Source organism: Carassius carassius, chromosome 42, assembly GCF_963082965.1.
Source record: "Carassius carassius chromosome 42, fCarCar2.1, whole genome shotgun sequence".
Taxonomy (NCBI): Eukaryota; Metazoa; Chordata; class Actinopteri; order Cypriniformes; family Cyprinidae; genus Carassius; species Carassius carassius.
Genome location: NC_081796.1, coordinates 8,242,134 through 8,260,590, shown reverse-complemented (window position 1 = coordinate 8,260,590; position 18,457 = coordinate 8,242,134).

The window sequence follows — 18,457 nt, the reverse complement described above, 5'->3', positions numbered from 1 at the left end:
TGAAGAGAGAAGTCCCAATCATAACTCACGTTCTTTTAGCCCAGCTCTGAACTCTCATGCCCACAGGGCCCTCAGTGGACTCGTTGGGACCAGAACTGTGAGAGGGGTCAGAGAATGGTTCAGTGTGTCAGGTGGAACAGTTGTGTTTCAACATGAGCGAGTAGTTTGGGCTTATCAGCAAAGCTGTCAGAGGCATTTGCTGCTATTTTTGTCTTGGCCTCAGGCAACCGTTTATAAAGTATTGTATGGATTTAAAGCACAACTGTTTGTCTTTGATCAACCATTTAGCAGGCCGTTGCTTGTTTAAAATGTAATGTCATTTCAAATCTGAGACACTGCAAAAGAAGACATTTTGCTTTTACTTTTTGTACACCCAACATATTCCACATGGGCAGAATAATAATGCCAATGAACACATCAGCTTTAAAATATGTTACCCTACTTAAAATGTCTTCACTTTGCAAATATAACTAACAATTGTTTTGCAAATATAATTAGAAAACAAAGGTACAGAAACACATTCTACAAAAAGGATACAAAATAGACCTTAATATTGATTTGAAAAAGTACATTTAAAAAAGTAAATCTCTACATACACATAAAAATCAAATTACACTTACATTTACTCTTCGTCCCAAGTGAGACATAAGGTAGCATGTATACTGTATATCAAATAAATATATTAATAACTATTAGGACAAAAGTTATAATTAATTAAAGGGGTCATAAACTGAGAAATTACAATTCCTTTTGACATATAAAAGATATTCTTACTATAAAAACATCCTGTAAGTTTCAGAACTAAAAAACCTTCTTGTTAGTCTAAAAACAGTTTATGTTGAAGCCAGTCTGCTAGAACGGCAGGTTGTGGAATGTGCCACTTTATGACATACTGTAATAGTGTGGCTAAACACTGCCACTGCAGAAGATGATCAACACCTACAAATCAAAAAACACACAAATCAAAAAAACTAAGTCTTTGCATTGCCTTCTTTCTGATCCCAACATTAGAATAGAGTAGATGATCTTATTTAGCCTAACTTAATCAATCACTTAGTAGTGACTTAAAGTAGTTTGGAATCAAATTGTGGCTTGATGTCATTGTGTGTGTATATATATATATATATATATATATACACACACACACACACACACATTTAAATGTTGTCAAAAAAAAAAATGGAACATTATTATATATTACTGTATATACATTTTTCCATTAAGTCGCTATGCATTGCAGTGGTTTTGTCAGTTATGTGTTGGAACGGGATCATTCACACACTCATGAGGAGCACAGGAAGTCTTCTTCAGTGAGTCAGAGGGGTCGATCCAAGCTGGGTTGCAGCCAACGAAGCCATCAGGGGCAGACGCGCTGGCCTAAAGCACAGACCCACACTCTCTCTTAGTCTATGTTTCCTTCTCTAACTCAATCCCTGTCTCCCAGCAGCAGCTGCGCTTTTTTGGCTTCAGCTGGAAGGTGTGAGTCGGTGTGTTCATGGGCAGGAATTTCAGCGCGTGTGTGATTGCTGGAATCCTCCTCGCTTTAGTTTGTGTGTGATCTGTAAGAGCGCCCAGCAATTACTAAGCTGGCACTAAACTGTCTGTTTACACACACACACATATTCCTACTGGACTTTATTAAAACGCCATCTGCTGTCAGCTTACAAACACCAAAGTAGAGGGAGAAACAAGGTAGGAAAATATTTATTAACAATATCTGGTAAATTACTGAAGACAAGCTGAACTGGCAGCATCACATACGATCAGTAGGTTCATATGCTCTGCAGTCTCATGACACCTTGTGTTTGCCTCAGTGTGAGGGGCAAGAAGAGTCATGGGGGGACAAGAGCGAGGACATATATTTTGTCTGTTGCTCCAAATAATGCAAACATGCATCCCTGCATATACACACACAGAGTGGGTGTAGAGTCCCACAGTGCTGCACAGGTGCTGCAAGAGCTTTAGCCGGTCCCTCTAATGACAGTCTGATTTTATTTCATTAGCTCTCATGTTCTCAGGGAGATGTCATTTAGGATGAGCAAGCATATTGATTGGGCAGTGACTGTGGGTGAGCAGATGAGATAGGATAGTTGGATATATTACTTTTTATAGCTTTGTTTGTTTTATACACTATACAGCATACTGTACCTACAGTCATACCTTAAAAAAAACAATAATGACATACAAAAATTAAGTGAACATTTTGAGATCTTAATTATGGTATAAAATTTAAAAAATGCTGAAATAAACAGTGACAAAAATCAATTACATTAAAAATCAGAACTATGAGATTAAACGTATTTGACTGCTATAATTGTTTTATGATTTTCACAAAATTTACATATAAACCTATGTCATTATCATGACTTAGTAGTACATTTGTGTGTAGTAAAAATGGACTTCCACATAGAATTAACCTAAAACATAAAAAATGCAGTGTCCAAAAAAATTAAAGCATTGTAATTTCATGTCAAATATTTTATAATGTGAAAATAAAATCTAAGAAAGTTTGCATTAGCTAACAATAATTATACGCTTACAAAGTTTTTAGTAATTCACATATTTTACTAAATAAATATCTGTGGAATTCCAACACAGACTGAACATGTCAGTCTGCATTTGAATTCTTTGAAGTTGGAGCTAAAATCAGCAGGACACTGTCCTTCCAGGAGCAGAAAAGTTACTTTTAAAAGTAATGCATTACATTATTGCTTTACTTCATTAAAAAGGAACTAATTGCATTACTTAGTTATGGTAAGTATTGCATAAATGTTGTGTTACTTTTTGTCACCTGGCCTGGGCTTGCTTGTTTTTTTTTTTAACAAAGTTCCAAATGTAGGTTCGGGAGGAACCTGATCATTCGGTCCTGTCAATCATGCCTATAAGCGTAAATAAGCAGGTCAATGCACCATCCCAGTGTCAATTCTTCTGGCATCCCTCTTCCTCTCTTTCTCTTCCTCTATTCTCTTTTTTTTTTCTTCCCTTCACACCGTACATTTATGAAGGAGTTTGAGTCTACTTTGAGGACAACAAGCCAAGTTTGTTTACAATTACTTAGCAGGACCAAATGGGCAGGTGAAATCATAAAATAACAAAAAATCCAAAGGTTATATCTTGGCAATTGTAAAGGCCCTTTCACACCAAAACTGAAATTAATAAACCTCAGGTCTATGCACCTCACTCCCAATTTCTCTCAACACAGGGACATACAGTTACTTGTTTGAAAACTAGGGGTGTAATGGCTCAAGTTACTCACAGTTTGGTTTGTATCACGTTTCAGAGTAACTGTTTTGGTACGGTTTGGTATGTGCTTTGTTTACAGAAAAAAAGGACTATTGTCACATAAAAATAAAGAAAATTAGACAAATAAATAAATACATAAATAATTACAAGCAACAGAACAAATAAACACAACTGAGCAAATACATATAACTTTTTCAGATTTTTTTGGCAGGTCTAACAGTTTTTTTTTATAAAGAAATTGAATAATTTAATCAAATGTAAAAAAGCATTGAATATTTGACTGTATAAATTAAAGATTCATCCTTATTAAAGTTACAAAAGCTAATCAGTCAAAAGCAGTGAGTGATTTCCTTGTCTTTTGTTGTTTGACTAACATTAAGAAAGAGCTGTCACAATGCACGGATCCAGTACACTGATACTGTCAGCTAAGATACTCACCAAGACAGGCATTTTGACATTTTTTTTTTGTTTGTGTGTGTGTGTGTGTGTGTGTGTGTGTGTGTCTGTGTGTGTGTGTGTGTGTGTGCATGTGTGTGTGTGTGTGTCCTTTAAAGCAAATGTTGAAAATGAACTCAATATTTGCGTGCATTCTGAGATGTGGGTTTGGTGCTTCAGATGAGCACTCACATAAATCTTCTCACGGCATGCATAGTTCTCATTCTTGTCTTCTGGTAAGTAAAAGTTTAGGTCTAACAGATAGCAACATGTGCTGTTCAGGTCTCACATGCACATGATTTTTTACCAAGAACCGAAGAAAATAAAAAAAATAAAAACCTTTTAGATCCAGACCTAAGTCAGTTCCAGATTGTGACAAATATCAAGTACTTTTTAGACCCAGAACACATAAAAATAACCCTTAAATCCAGACCCAGATACATACAAGACTAATGCCAGGTGCCCCAAGATCCAGACCAATACCAGGTCCCCTAGGAGCCAGATCAATACCAGAGCCTCTAAAACCCAGCACTACTCGACTCACTGCAGAACAAGACTTATGCAAAATCCAGACTAGGTTTATACATTTTGAGGGCCTGATCTATACCAAGACCTATCATCCCAAGAAGCAAATTGTCGAAATAGAGTAATGCTGAATAAAACAGTATTCATTTCAAACAGCTTATTTTAAATTTTACTTTATTTTATATCGCTGCCAACATTTCGAAAAAATGAATAGAATGTTGAAGGACTTTTGGAGAAAGGTGAAGATACCATATCAGCTAATGGTTGAAATAGACTCCTGGACAAAGAGTGTGGTCTAAGACCATAAAGTCAAGACCCGAATCTAGACCAAGACACAAATTAATGGTACCCAGATCAAGGTCATGATTATGTGGTCATCCAGAGGTCTTGAGTCCACAAGATCAGGATTCCAACTCTTCCGCCCACAGCCTACTCATTGGATGTCTGATGCATATTACACACAGAAATGCCAAGATTTTGTCAATCTGGCTCTAATCTGATCATCTGACTTTATGTAACCTCTGGGAGTTGGAGTGCACAGTTTATGCGAGTTCGCCTAGAAACAAAACAATTTTCTTCTTTCAAACATAAGTTTGGTTTGAGAAGCTTCTAAGAGAGTAAATAATATACTCTATAGCTGTGGAATAATCAGTACTTATTACATTTAAATGGACATATATATTTTTTTTGTTTTTATTTTTTTTATTGTACAAACCAACCAGGCTTTGTAGTTAAATATTTTTCCCACTATGGTTTGGTTATGATCGATTTTACCCACTCCTAAACACAACTTTACCATCCAAATGTTTTCTTCCTGTAAAAGTTTAGAATCTTGTCCAGAATAAACTGCAGTGTTGAATGTAAGGTGACAGTCCAAAATCTGGATACCTGTCCTCAAAAAAGCGGAATGCATAGATATATACATTTTCTGTAACTTATGTAGCTCTGTCTTAAACCAATCAACATTCATAGCTCCTATTGACATTATTGACTTCTGATTAGCATCTTTAAATGAACTAATACCCAAAAGCCATGTCATGGCGACACAGAAAATCAAATCTTTGGACATTTGGCTCATCTATCCAAGCTGATGTGTTGTCAGTTTAATGGATTTCCATTAAGACACACAGTGTAAGTCCATCTTCAAGGAAACTGTTATTTTAATGAGAGCTGAGTTCCAGTCTTTAACAAACACACACTGTTTTATAAGTCTCACAGCGGCACGTTCAAAGCAAGCATCCATGCTAACAACAGGATGTGTACTTTGTTATTTCCTTTCTGGCTTAGCAAACTTCCTCTAATAATCTATTACAAACCATCACTAAGCAACCATAGCTATGACCTTTCACTGCATCCTAATTGGCTGTGGCACTAACCCATGCATTGTGTGAAAAAGTTTCTGCTTCATCAAGATCAAGCAAATCAAATTGTAACTTGACTCATCTAACCAGAAAGGAAGCAATTGAGGAAGAGAGAGACAGAAGTGCCCTCGACGTCCCTCCATGTCTTCTTTTTTCTTGTTCGCGGGTATTTTTTGCCCATCAGCATGTCTCTATCAACGTCTTTGACACGGTGGGCAGCTGAAGGAGTTTTATGGTGTGTGACGTGTTCCAGCGCCCCTCCAGCCCCTCCCCAACACTCACCCCCTACAAGCAGCCTTTGTCTGGGCTAAATGGGGTTGGATGCACCCCTTTAACTTTGATTTCCATTCCCTATTGTCCTGCATTGATGGGGAGGCTAACTCCATCTGGGCCTGCTTCACATGGTGCCTTGCTTTCAAAAGGCATATGCTCTCTACATAGAAAGGCACTACACTCGCTAAAGAATGGACTCCCAAAATAATGAAGAGAAATATCACTCTATTCATGACCACATTATGTAGCTCTTACTTATATCTGAAGAGTTGTTTTATGTGTAGTCAAGGGTGCAAAAGTGGTTGGACAAAACCCTGCTGCAGTGATGGATGTTTAAAGCATAATGGGTCTGTTCGCTTCTTGAACTGTGTAAATACATGCCTGCATTTTACATTTAAAACACAAAGCCCTCTCCTGGCGGATCACAGCAAGATACATTATTAATGTTATCTCTAAGAGCCGGGTCAGGGGTTTGGACCTGCAAAGAAAAGTTAGTTTTATTGAAATTCCCCACAGTGTTCTTACACTTTATTGAGCTTTTTCATATGATCATAGGTCATTCGGTCAAGTGCAAAAGATTTTTGCAGCTATTTATTTATAGTTTTTAAGCTATTTATTTGAATTGTAGCGTAATATTTGCATGCATTTATCTTTTATTAGTTGGTTGTCATTTTCCTGGAATTCCTTTTGGTTCTCAAACTAGATGATTTCTATCTTTTTCTTCATGATTTCTGTCATCTTTCTGAAAACTATCCAGATTTGATTCGTGGGTCCAAAACTTCATTAAGAATGATTATCTCTCCCTCCCTATCCTTGCAGGGCAGCTCATTCTAATAAAGGGGCCGTTTTAACAGCCTCAGGCTTACGACACCCCCTGCAGTGTTCTGCCTTGTCCCCTCTTAGCCCTCCCCATCACTCTGTAGAGGGTGCTTAAACGGGCAGCCGAAGCGGTGGCTGTGCGGGGCAGTTGATGTCGCAAGGGTATTTAAAGGCTCTGAAAGTAGGTGCGCCAGATCAAATGGGAGCGAGCAGAAGGGGGTCTCCCGGGAGGGGCAGAAGCCCTGCTCCATTTTATAGACTCCCCTGAAAGAAAGTGATTACAGATCATTATCCAATTGAATCTGATTGATGGGGAGAGGTCAAAGTAATATATATCATAGCAGAGCAGGGAGGGTCCTGGTGTGGAGGGGGTAAACAGGGGGCACAATGGCTGTATTGTCACTCCAGGAGAAGAACTCTGTGCGCTGGGGAAATTGGTCTAGCAAAATTGAGCCAATCTGTTGAGATTTAGAGATAATTATCGCTACAGAAAAGTGTCATATAAGCAGGCCCACACAACCTGCCAGTCAACATGAAGGCCTGTAATTCAACATATTCTGCTTCATGCAGTATTCATGCTAATCAAATTATGTTTTCAGCTACTGTTAAGAGTGTAGTACACATTTAACCACATTAAAACAATGCAGTTCAGCTTTTTCTGTACATAAACTTTGTAAAGATTTGAGCCTGTATCTGAGACACAATTTAGCAAAAATGTAGCTACAGTATTGCTTCAGAGGTGCAAAAAAGAATTGCAAAAATTAGATTATTTCTGAAACCGAATAGTTCTGCTTCCAATGCTAAATAGTTGTGTTTATAGTTCTGTATTCAAACAAAAATACGGGAACTAGAACTGTGGATATATAAAGCAAGAAGCGCTTGCTTTTACCATTGTTTACACCAGCCATGCTCATTCCTGATTTATTTGTGTCCTTTTTTCAGTCATGTCTGCTAAATTGCAATCAGCACTAGCATTTCAGCCCTTGGTCTTCTTTCTGTGGATAAAGAAAGAAAGAAACCCCTTTTTACTGCGTCACTGGTTTGCTTTCATCAGTTCCATATTTTTTTTTTTCTTGTGCACTCATTCACAAAGCTGAATAGCCAATTGGAGTTCTCCTTCTCGCCAACAAGCTCCACCACCGATTCAACATGAATAATCGGCTGAAAACCAGCTGACGGCATCCGACTAGAGCCAACGGTGTGGAACACAATGAAAAAACTAAAGCCAAATGACACTCAGAGAAACAACCCGACATTCCCTGAAGGCCGACCGTCAACTTGTTGTGTCCCAGCTTAAGGCCTTATTCACACTTAACAGAGGGATGCTGATCAGTGCCAACAGACACATTTGTTAGAGTTGTTGGATAAGTGTATAGCACATGTTAATATCTATTGCCAATGCCAATTTTCACTGACTGAACACTGAATGAACCATCAATCCATGATGGTAATTTAAATAGTGACATACTGTAATCAGGTAATTGTTGATAATGATCAGCGTCTGTCAGCCCAGTGTAAATTAGCCTATACCCCTTACATGCAGTAAAATGAATGCAACATACAATTACAAACTCGCATAGCTTATTGCGATACTATTCATGAATAGTTCTCCTTGAAATAAAAGTAATGAATCGTGATTTTTTTTTTTCTCTTAAAGCAAGGACATTTCAAACACTAAAGACATAGCATTGTGAACTTTAAAGACATCATAGGATGTGCACAAGAACAGGTATTAAAATCACAAATGTGGCTCAAAGCAATATAGACAGACCTAGATGTAGGAAGGGGCTGATACAGGCTGAATCTGATGGTCCTCGTCGTAAGGAGCTAGCTGAGATTCCCCTCAGTAGGGGTTAAAGACACTCTCTCATTTCAAACATTCCAAGACACCATCTAATTAATCTGCCCTGCTAATTAACAGTGGATAATGCAACCAAATACACTGAAGGTGCAAAATAATGAGCAGGCTGTGAAATAGATTATTTCTAATTTACTAAAGAACGCTGACTAATGTTTTCCCAGCAAATGTTTTTTTAACCAATTGGATCATTACTGCACTTTTGAGGCAAATTTATATCCATATTCCTTAAACATTTTATTGTTTTTGTTGGCAAAATCCATTTTCCTTTTATTGTACAAACTGGGTTTAGGAGTTTTACAAAAATACTGACCCCTTTTTACAAAAAACAGTACAGTATTTAATTTATAGAGAACCAAAACAGATTTTTTTTTCTTTTTTTTCAGGTAATGCTAATAATGTTTTAGCATCAAACATTGCAGACATACACATCACTAAACTAGATATCAATGACTGATCAGACTACACAATTACTACCGTATTTTTCGGACTATAAGTCGCACCTGAGTATAAGTTGCATCAGTCCAAAAATACATCATGATGAGGGGGAAAAACATATATAAGTCGCACTGGACTATAAGTCGCATTTATTTAGAACCAAGAGAAAACATTACCGTGTACAGCCGCGAGAGGGCACTCTATGTTTTCAGTGTAGACTACAGGAGCACTGAGCAGCATAGAGTGCCCTCTCGCGGCTGGAGACTGCAATGTTTTCTATTGGTTCATTTCTCTTGGTTCATTTCTCTTGGTTCATTTATCTCGGTTCATGTCAAATTAATTTTGATAAATAAGTCGCACCTGACTATAAGTCGCAGGACCAGCCAAACTATGAAAAAAAGTGCGACTTATAGTCCGGAAAATACGGTAAATATTTTGTGATTATGAAACTACAAAGTTTGCTAAATTATTAATTGGTCATACATAGTTCAATGATTTAATTTTATGTTCTAATGTTTTTAATGTAATTTTATTTCTAGTGAATGTTTATTTTCATTTGTTTAACAAATTCAGATTTTACTATATTTTCTACTAGAAAACAACTAAAAATACACAGGAGATGAACTCTCAGAGAGTCTGGGAGGACTTTGAGTTTTACCACAGATGATTTGGCTCATTTTGTGCTGTTATTCCTCAACTGAGTTGTCCTGGTTAATTCTTAAATATAAGCAACATGTAAAAAAACTATGGTCAATTGCAAACCCGTACTGCATAGTGTCCTGGCAGGAAAGAACAGGCTATGTGCTGAGACAAGAGCAGTCTAGACCCTCAAACTGACTAAACATCCGATAACCCCCACTACACCACAACTGTGTCATCTGAAAGGAATCTCTCTAATAAATGAGATGCCTATTAAAAACCTGACGGATCGCATAACCAAACTACAGCTTTCATCCACACTTCCTGTCTGGCCAGGACTGATGCTGAGCAGACTAACCCAATGTCATAGAATTCAGACTGGGAGAGAAGATACAGCTCAGGCTGGGAAAATCTCTCCACACTCACCAGGTGTTTTTACTGATGAGCTTCAAAATCTCCAGAAAATAACCCTGAGTGTGGATTCTTACGTCCTTTATGAAATTCTATTTAAAGTGAAGGTTACAAGACATTAGAGCCACAAATTGCATGCGTTAATTAAGAGTGTGATCCTGATAAACATTTTGCAAACAGTCTGACTTTATCCACAGTTTAAACGGTCAGTGTCAAGTCAAGTCACGTTTATTTGTATAGCGCTTTATATAATACAGATTTTGTCAAAGCAGCTTTACAGTATCAAAAAGGAAAATAGTTTGTCAATAATTCAATATGACAATAACAAACAGTGAATTTTTCTGTTAGTGGCCAGTCTGTGGGTGTATTATTTAAGCCTGAAACAAAAGACACTGCAATTTAAGGATTATTGCCCTCCCAGGGAAAACAGAGGGTTAATGGTCATCAAATAGAGTCAAGAAATCCTTCACTTGGATACAAATAATTGATTACTACTAATGACTCAGCTGAAAAAAATATAAATAAATAAATAAATAAATAAAATAATGAATAAATAAATAAAATAAAACACACAATGAAATAAATAACTACCTAAATAAATAGCTTGAACAATAATGTCAATAAATACTCCAGCATTCTACTAACAAAGCGAGGTCTGAGTGATTACGAAAAGTTTGTGGCAAGCGTTTTCCTCCGTGTCACACTTACAGGATAATTGGAAATGGAGGGGCATTAACTCAGATGGGATTATAAAGGGGAATTAAATATGTTAATCCACAAAAAGGTAAATAGCCTTCGCAATACAATAACCAATTTCCAGAATCTTCCCAAAGGACATGCTTGCCTTTGAAGCAACATGGTCTCGAGTGTTCCAGAAAGTTCCCAAGGTCATCCCTATGGTGCAGACAGCCCTCGAACCCCTCGGCTGACTTCTAACCTGTTCTTCAAATGCCTATGTTTCTCACATCATTACTTCCCACCTCTCCAGAGAATGCTTACTGCCATGTGTTCATCTTCCTTCTAATTATATAACCCAGCAGAATGGCATGGGTTTGAGACTTTACAATGTGCTGCCACAGCAACATGAGAATGCGACAGGCATAGTCAGTGTGCACGTCTATGCTTTTTTTTTTTTTTTTTTTGAAAGCAAACTCCAAAACAATAATTGATATGATGTTATAATGCTTTAAGCCAATCTGTAAGTGAATTTGAACAACGTTTTGAACAGACATAAAATAATAGTGTTAAACTCTGATGTAAATAAAACTGTCTAAAAGTACTTGTGAATCAATTGCACAGAGAGGCACTTAAACTGCCTTACAGAGATCAAAGTGCACATTTTTGATAATAACTAATCCATTATGAAAAAAGCCATATGTAAATTATGCTGTGACTCTAATATCCTTCTCTCTTTTTTATGTTGTGTGACTAAAGATGAATGTCTCTGCAAAAATCAATAATAATAATAACAATAATAATAAATTCAAAGTCAGTTCTGCAAACCTATGATTTGTAATAGATATGTTCTTGGATGGCAGTGGTACCACAAACTCTTTGTAAAATGATGGATGGACACCTCTTTACACAATTCAGTGAATTTAAAACATAATCTAACATTAAAAAAGGTCTCATAACACCAACACAACACAGCTCTGTTCCAAACCCTATTTAGCTGCTTTGATGTATGCTGTCTACATATAGGCAGCATCCAAATGAAATGGAAGCTAAGAAGCTGATTTGAAACACTCTGCATGCCACATATAATGTGCTCTATAGATGAACAGGACACTTTACTGACATTTGGTTTCAATACATTTGGGCGATAACATGTTGTTAAGCTAATGCCATAATACCCAATGATCAAAATACACAGCACACAAATATAAACTAAAATGGTCAATGTTTAATTGCATTTAACTTTCTATAAATGCTTTATTCAATAAATTATAAGTTTAGTTATGATCAAGAATTTTCTCACTAATTACCACAATGCATTGAACGACACATGATGCTACATTAGTGCTACATTAAACAGATTCTATGCAAGCCCATAAAAACAAATGCTTCTATCCTAATTTTATGCATAGAGACAGGAATTATTGTAATGATTATAAAATATGGTAACACTTAACAACAAGGTTTTGTTAGTTCACAACATAAATTTCATTTCTGACATAATAAATTACTGTAAATGTAAATATTTTCAATGAATGCACAAAACTGAAATGATTAACAGTAAATAAAAGGTAAATACAATGCAATGAAATAAAAATGGTTCCTTAAAGTAAAAGAGTATAAAACATTTCTGTTATCAGGAACACTGCCTTTACTAATAATCATCCTATAAGTAAAGTCAGGATAGAAATGATCAGTGAAATAATGACAGAAACAGAGCCATTTCACTCTGAGCTTTTGCCACACACTTCAGGCCACTTTTATCCAGTTCCGGCCCCCTTTCCTTTCCAAATTTGTGGTGCATTACCAAGTTTGATTAGTTTTGCTGAAATACAGCAGAGATATATGTGGCAGAAGACAGTAATGACAGGAAATGAGGATGGGGTAAATAAAGCCCAGCAACACTGCTGAAGGTCCCAACAGGAAGTTAACTGGTATGACAGAAGGAGGAAACCATTATAAGCTAGTTTAATTGTTTCTGACCCAGACAACATCATTACATTTGTATCTTCCTAACATGACACACATATCACCTACAAAACAAAGACAACTGCTTTAAACACCACCTCTGGTCCCATGATGCCCTGTTAGCAGTTGAAATCATCCGTTCTTTATGAGACCTGAGTTTGATGATACACTCACAACCACATGATTAAAGCCAGCAATGGGTTTTTGGTTTAAGCGTGTGCAGTTTTAACGTCGTCGGGCTCTGATAAATGAGCATCTGAGGATAGTGACATGCTAATGGCCATGGGCAGGGAAAGAGAGAGCGGCTCCAAGCGCTAATTTTATTCATTTGCCTGTGTAGCTGTATAATTGTTTCTGTCATGCACTGAGGGCAGCATAACGTATTTCACACCCCCAAAACAGTTACCACGGTTTTTGCTCAGATTTCTCAGAAGGTGATCATGAAAGGTGATATTATTTATCACCTGGTGTAATATCCTCTAGTGTGCAAATTGATTCACACCCCCTGCTCTTCCTCCGCAGTGTCATTTCCATACGGGATTCCACTTCAGTTTAACTGAATTTGAACATTTCTGATACATCTTGATCCAAAAGCTTGGATACTTTTTACAACAAAAGGTTGCATGAGGTCTCGCGTCATCTTTGATATTTGTCTGTGCTTAATCTTAAATTCTGCCTGTCTAATGTATGAGTTGAGTTGAAATCAAGGAAAATGTAACTGTAACTACACATTTAGCCTGCTAAATTAGCTGTAGGTGATTGCGGAGTAATTTTTGTATCAGTAAATTATGTTTTATTTGTAACACTAATTCAACAAGGAGAAATTTTTAAATTAACAACAAAGCCATTTTACATATCAGTTAAATATTTTGAGCCACTAACCATGTGCTGTTATTTGCAACATTTTGCCACAGCTGTGTAATTCATTTATCAGTGCTAACAAGTAACCTAAAATTATTATTATTATTATTATTATTTATTTATTTATTTTTGAGAGGGAGAGAGAGAGAGAGAGAGAGAGAGAGAGAGAGAGAGAGAGAGAGAGAGAGAGAGAGAGAGAGATGGAGACTGATTGGAACTATTTGCAGTTGGATTTATGGAGGGTTTCTAAAAATTAGTTCAGTTTGTGTGTGTGTGTGTGTGTGTGTGTGTGTGTTGGCAGTGGGCTATGGTTAGGTTGTTCTATTATACTCCATATTGGCACTGCAGTGCAGGCCTGGCTGAACTAATGTCACTCAATGCTACTGAGAGAGTTTTGTTCACTTGGTGTTGGCCGTCCCCGCTCGATGTTGTACGGTGAAGTTGAAATCCTGGAGCGCCAGGAACCACCGCGTCACTCTCGCGTTCGTCTCCTTGGCCCGGGCCATCCACTGCAGGGGGGCGTGATCTGTAATGAGAGTGAAGGTAGCGTACCGCTGTTCCGTGGGGGTCAGCTTTCGGCTTATGTAGATCACCGGGTGTTCCTCGCCGTCGTGGACCTGGGAGAGGACGGCTCCCAACCCGGTGTCGGATGCGTCCGTCTGCACCAGGAAGGGACAGTTAAAGTCGGGCGCTCGGAGTACCGGCTGCGTTGTGAGGGCTGCCTTTATCCGGTGGAATGCCGCCTCCGTCTCGGGGGTCCACGGGACCTTCTCCGGTTGCCCCTTACTGGTCAGATCTGTCAGGGGAGAGGCTAAGGAGGAGAAGTTAGGGATAAAGCAGCGGTAATATCCTGCCAACCCCAAAAAGGCCCGTACCTGCATCTTAGAGGTGGGCCGCGGCGCAGAGAGGATTGCTGCCACCTTCTTCTCCTGAGGTCTGATCAGGGCGCGACCCACCTGGTACCCCAGATACTTTGCTTCCGAGAGGGCCAGGTGACACTTCCGGGGGTTGGCAGTCAGGCCAGCCCGGTGCAGTTCCAGTAGCACCCTCCGCAGCCGCTCCAGGTGGTCCTCCCAAGTCTCAGAGTGTATTACCACGTCGTCGATGTAGGCCGCCGCTTAGGCCTGACGCGGCCGGAGAAGGACGTCCATCAGCCTATGGAAGGTGGCCGGTGCTCCGTGGAGGCCAAAGGGAAGGACCCGGTATTGCCAGTGTCCGTTTGGGGTCAAGAAGGCCATCTTCGGCTTGGCCTGTTTCGAGAGGGGGACTTGCCAATATCCCTTTGTGAGGTCGAGGGTTGATATGAACCGGGCCCTTCCCAGATGATCCAACAACTCATCGACACGTCGCATGGGGTAGCAGTCAAACTCGGAGACTTCGTTGAGGCAGTGGAAGTCATTACAGAAGCGGAGGGTGCCGTCGGGCTTCGGAACCATGACGATGGGGCTGGACCATGGACTGTGAGATGGTTCAATTACCCCTAATCTCAGCATCTCATGTACTTCCTCCTCGATGGCGTGTCTCCGAGCCTCCGGGACACGGTAGGGCCGCTGCCGGATGATGGTTCCGGGTGGCGTGCGGACGTCGTGCTCCAAGACGTGGGTCCACCCAGGCTGGGGGGAGAACACATCCGGAAACTGACTGACCAGGTGCTCCAGCTCGGTCTTCTGGGCGGCGGAAAGTTGAGGGTCCATATCCACAACCACGGGAGCCAGTTTGGTGTAGGCCGAGAGCTGAGGACAAGTTCCGACCCAGCGCTTCAGGAGGTTAATGTGATAAAGCTGGTCCGTCCTCCATCTTCTGGGCTGCCGCACTCGGTATGTAACGGGGCCGACTTTTTCGGTGACGGTGTACGGCCCCTGCCAGGTGGCCAAGAACTTGCAGGCGGCCATAGGGTGGACCAGGGCATGGTCTCCTTGCTGGAACTCCGGTGGTTGGGCCGCCCGATTATAGTGTCGGTGCTGGGCCTGTTGCGCCTTGACGAGGTGCTCCCGGACATTGGGCACCCGGTCGATCCGCTCCCGCATCTCACGCACATGCTCCACGGTGGTACGGTGTACGGCCAGTTGTTGTTCCCAGGCCTCTCGGGCGACGGCAAGCAGACCACGGGGCTGACGGCAGCATCTTGTCCCAGTCCCTTTTATCTTCGGCCGTCACTCAGCGCAGCATCTGTTTCAGGGTCTGGTTGAACCGCTCAACGAGCCCGTCGGTCTGGGGGTGGTACACCGTGGTACGGAGCTGCTGGACCTTCAGGAGCTTGCAGGAGGGGGATGGCCTCAGGGTAGTGGGTGGCATAGTCCACGATGACCAGGATGTGCTCGTGCCCCCGGGCGGACGTCGGCAGCGGCCCCACTAAGTCCATCCCGATTCGCTCGAAGGGCACCTCTATGATGGGCATCGGTATCATTGGGCTGGGGGGAGGGGTCTGTGGTGAAGGCCCAGCCAGTGGAACCGGTCACGGAGGCGCTGGACGGTGTTCTGTACTCCTAGGTGTCCTGCCATGGGGTGTGAGTGGGCTATCTCCATCACCGTTCCGGTCTTGCTTCGTGGGACAACCAGCAGCGTCTTTTCCTCCCCCCTCCGCTGTGCGACACAGTACAGCAGGCCATTTTGCACTATAAAGTGAGGAGTGGGGTGGGGCGCCGGTTGGACTTCTCTTCCGTCCACCACTCTTACTTGGCCCCAGCAGTGTTTCAACCGGTCGTCCGCGTGCTGCTCTTTGGAGAACCCTCTGGCCCCCGCCACCTGCTGGTACAGATCATAATAAAGGTTAGGAGTGGGAGGGGACGACTCACCATCTCTGGGGCTGTCCGAGGCCAGCAGCACAGGATCCCGTCGGGTCTTCTGGCTGGGTTTCCGGGATGGGCGGTTCCCGGCCGGGCCGGCAGACTGAGTGACAGTGGCGAGCAACTGGTCAAACCCCGGCCAGTCTCGCCTGAGGAGGACCGGTACCGGCAGCTCCTTGACCAGTCCGACATCTAAGGGCCAGGCGACGCCGCGATGGTAACCCGTCGTGCCGGTACGTCCCTGGTGTCGCCGTGCACACAGGTGATGGAGAGCTTAGTTTTGGCTTCAGGCCACGGGGCAACACCGCCGTCCTCACGAGGCTGACTGCACTGCCGGAGTCCAGAAGAGCGAGTAAGGGGCGGCCGTTCAGGTGTACATTCGCCCGTGGTGCGTTCACCGTGTGCACGGCGCAGCCTGCCAGCCAAGGTCGTGGTGGAGAGCGGGGTGCTTCGGTGGGCTTAGGCTCATCTCGGGGGCCGGGAACCGCCGGCCTGCTGACCGGTCGTGGGATGCCCTCCGGCGTGCGCCGCTCCTGGACAACCCTTCGGGGAAACGGCGGCGCTCTCTCCCCAACCTCCCGGTGTTGGGTGGCCTCCACCAGCTCGATGGCCTCTACCAGCTCATCCACGTTCGTTGGGTTCAGCATGCCGGCTGCCTGACGTAGCAGGCGGGGAAGGGCCCGCAGGAGTCGATCCACGACGACACGCTCCGCTACCTGGTGTGCGTTGGGACCCCCAGCCAGTAACCAGTGCTGCGCGAGACGGGAGAGATTGGCCACCTGAGCTCGGGCTGTCTGTCGTGGATCAAAGGTCCACTCGTTGAAGAGCTGCGCGGCGCTGATCGGTGAGAGCCCCATCCGGCCCAGGATTTCCTTCTTCTACTCCTCGTAAGACTCGTTGAGCTCTGGAGGAAGCGTGAAATTAGCCCGTTGGACCTCTCCCATCAGCAGCTGGGTGTTGATCCGGGCCCACTCCGCCTTGGGCCACGCCTCCCGGGTGGCCAAGGTCTCATACATCTGGAGGTACGTGGTAACGTCATCGTGAGATGTCATCCTCGGCAGTAGCTGCGTGGCCTGGACACGAGGGTCAGGCAGCGGAGTCCGTGCGCCAGCAGCCATACGGAGCGCAGCGAGCTCCCGTTCGGTTTCCCCTTGCCGGGAGGCCATGTACTCCATAATTTGTTGCTGGCGGATGCTCACGTCGGTGAGGTGCTTCAAGAGCTCTTCCATCGCCGGGGGAGGAGCGCCACCTGGGGAAACCCGATAAGACACGTGAGCCAACAGGGTGTGTGGCAAAGGAAAAACCAAAAATAAACAATCAAACCAGTCCAGCTGGGGGAACACCGCGTAGGAAGGGGTCGTCGGTGTCTTCTTCACTGTCCTGCCCGCATTCTCCACCAGTGTGGTGGGGTGAAGAAGGACATAAATCACATAACTTGGACCTGACCTTGCATTTCCAATTTGATGAATATCTCCTTTACTCATTTGACCTTTCAAAAGTTAAGACACTTTCACTCAAATTATTATTATTTATTAATTTATTTAAAGTGAATTAAACATGATCACGCGATGTCAATGTATTATTTACTGAGCAGGCCACAGTCAGATATTTTATTGTATTACCCATATTTTTATTGTATTGCATTCTTGAATGTTTTATTTATCAAATTATTATTAATATAAAATATAATTAATATTAATCAAATTTATAATAATTACTTTATTATTAAACCTATGTATTCTTTGATGTCTGAATATATAATGACACTAAAGCTTTTTTTTTTAAAGCTACTAGAATCTGAATCAGAGAGAGCAGGGGTGGGGGCAATATGGAATGAGTGGAATGGGGCAGTAAGCAGTCATGCATGTGGTTGTCTCTCTCTCCGTCTCTCTCTCTGGTACTCTTGTGAGCTGGCCGAGGACACATACCCGGGCCGGCAGACCTCAGAGGCAGTGCAGCGTGAAATCAGAAAGAAGAGCCGTTGAAGCAGAAAGAGCTCGAGCGGAGCATTACAGAGCACACTGCTGACTTATCCCCTTAAACACACACACACACACACACGCTCAGCTAGTACTAGGCAGGATATGGTGTGCAGTGGGCCGCTCTTATCCAGTTCAAGGGGAACCCTCACAGAAATGCACATTAGGAAGTAGACCTCTGCATCT